General features: G+C 37.4%; 1 protein-coding gene across 1 annotated transcript in view; it reads right to left on the bottom strand.

Moving 5' to 3' along the window:
- Positions 1-2,516, bottom strand: part of LOC107747732 (1-phosphatidylinositol 4,5-bisphosphate phosphodiesterase gamma-1-like) — a 45,108-nt gene that overhangs the window by 13,126 nt on the left and 29,466 nt on the right. The window lies entirely within an intron of this gene.

Genomic DNA, 2,516 nt, shown 5'->3' with positions numbered 1-2,516 from the left:
ATTTTCCTTACAGACATGATGAATATATCTATAGAAAGCTTTCAATGACTAACGAACGAAATAATTCAAATAAAAACTCATTATGTAATCCAAGATGCATTTCTTTCTAAAGGCGCGTCCAATGATGAGATGGCGAGTAAGGATCATCAATTTAATCTTTGCGACACTGACTCAGAAAACACTAGTTTATTAATAAATAATTCAAATATCTCCGTACTATTTTCCCCCAACATAGTCATGGTAACTTTTACGGCAAGCTTTAGCCTATTTAGCGCGCTCACGTCACGCGGCTGTGCGCCATGGTCACGAAAACTCATCATTTGCATGCATTTTTAAGCATTGTGGTTTAAAAACAAGTGATTGAAACGCAAAAAAACAGCACTACATGTTCAAGCTGTCTGTTTCTGAGCGTGATTTCTGCAATTGGGTCGGATCGAGGTCGGGTCATATTCACACCTTAAACGACCAGTACCAGAGTTAGTTCGGAAGCGGACCGAGACCACCTCTTCAGCTGGGTCTCGGTACGGTTGTTTGGTCCGCACCAGAGTGCGATTGCTGTATTCACACCTGCCCAAAAGATCCGCACCAAGAGGGGAAACGAACTTGAGTTTGATTCAATCGAACCAAACAAGACAGTTGTGAATACACCCCAAGTCTTTCTGCTCCAATTTAAACCTTTTTAGGTCTTAATCAGTGGGTTTTGGCTGTAACTACATTTATTGCTGCATTAGATATTACATGGCACATACAAATTAAACAATCAACAACATAATATCTAGGGATGCACCGATACCGATACTGGTATCGGTATCGGGCCCAAAAATATTGGTATCGGTACTAGGAATCGACAAGAACCAAAAATAAAGTATCGGTATCGGGCGAGTACTGGAAAAAGTGGTATCGGTGCATCCCTAATAATATCATTAACACAATATAATAAAAACAAACATTTTATAAAATTTGACATACAAAAAGACAACATTAAGCACAACTCTATTAAAGTAAAAAAAAAAAAGCACAACTCTTTATTTTAAGGTCCAATTCTCACTATTTACTAACTATTAACTATGACTTCTGCATCAATAAATTCCTAATTTGCTGCTTATTAATAGTTAGTAAGGTAGTTGTTAAGTTTATGGGGTTAAGATGTCTAGAATATGGTCATGCAGAATAAGGCATTGAGATGTGCTTTATAAGCACTAATAAACAGCCAATACGTTAATAATAGACATGCTAATAATCAACTAGGTTATAGAGAGAACTGGTCCCTAAACTAAAGTGTTACTGAAGATTCTTTAAATGTGCTTGTGATAAAAATTGTCCTTAATTTGTGGAAGCCTTTAAACGGCAGAAACCCTGTCTAAAGGCCTTTTCACACTGCACGCGAAATTCGGCGCGATGACGCTGTTAAATCAAAACAATAGATCCCTCTGGGGCTATTCACACCAGCCGCGATCATTCGTGGCACGAAAAAGCGAAGATTTTTTAATTTCGTCCTGTGTGTCGATTTATTCCCTGCCGCTCTGCGACGAAACGGCCGTCCAATCAGATTTGAGCTTAGATCACGTGCGTGGAGCAGCTGCTGTTGCACAAAAAGGTGAGAGCGGTGGCGCTGTTTCGAAAACCAGTGTAAACAAATTTAAACAGATTTCTTCTCACATGTTCTTAATATAATTTCCATTAATTCTCCACTGAATCATGTGATCTGGAGAGCACGGTCCGTTTTCTTCCAAGTGCGCAATTGTTATAAGTCAGAGTGTGTTCACGCTCTAGATTTTCCGTATTAAAAAAATCGAGTGAAACATTTTTCTACACATGAAATATGAAAGCAAACGGACATGATTATGACGATATATTTCTGTATGTGTTCTGTATGCAGCTCATTGTATTTTTATAACAAAGGATGTTTATGACAATAAGCAGTGTGGCGTTAAACATACTAAACATATTAAACATACAGTACAAAGAGTGCATGTCTGCCTATTATAGAATCAAAATCAACAATAGATCACAATCGGAAGATATTACAAGCACTTGATGATGGTTTAAAGTGGGTTTTAAGCAAATACATTAAGTTTTCAAATATGGCTTGATGCTAATTGTACTTCTGTTTATACTTTATCGACAGTCATAATTACGTTAACACACAGGGAAAATGTGTAATGGACGCCTCGCAGATACAAAAATAACGTTTTATGTTTTCATTAAAAGACAGTTAACATTAACGTCGGCGAACGTTTTTTACAATAGTGCTCTCATTATAACGTTATGTATATGACAGTAGTTATTAATGTTCTGCATTTCTGTTTTGAGCTGCGCGCGCTGAAGATGACCAGTAGAATGAAGCAGCAGGTTTTTAATCAATGGGACTTAACTCATCATTTATCTCATATAGAATACGCTTCGTTATTTATACAACATAACGTTATTATTACGACTTCTAAGCTATCTGCACAAAATGCCCCGAATGCACATGAACGTATCTGCGCGGCTCTGAATGAACTCCTTTTGTGGAC

Source organism: Sinocyclocheilus rhinocerous, unplaced genomic scaffold (genome assembly GCF_001515625.1).
Source record: "Sinocyclocheilus rhinocerous isolate Xijiao unplaced genomic scaffold, SAMN03320098_v1.1 scaffold1821, whole genome shotgun sequence".
Taxonomy (NCBI): Eukaryota; Metazoa; Chordata; class Actinopteri; order Cypriniformes; family Cyprinidae; genus Sinocyclocheilus; species Sinocyclocheilus rhinocerous.
The sequence above is the reverse complement of the archived record's forward strand: the minus strand, read 5'-3'. Positions and strand labels throughout refer to the sequence as shown.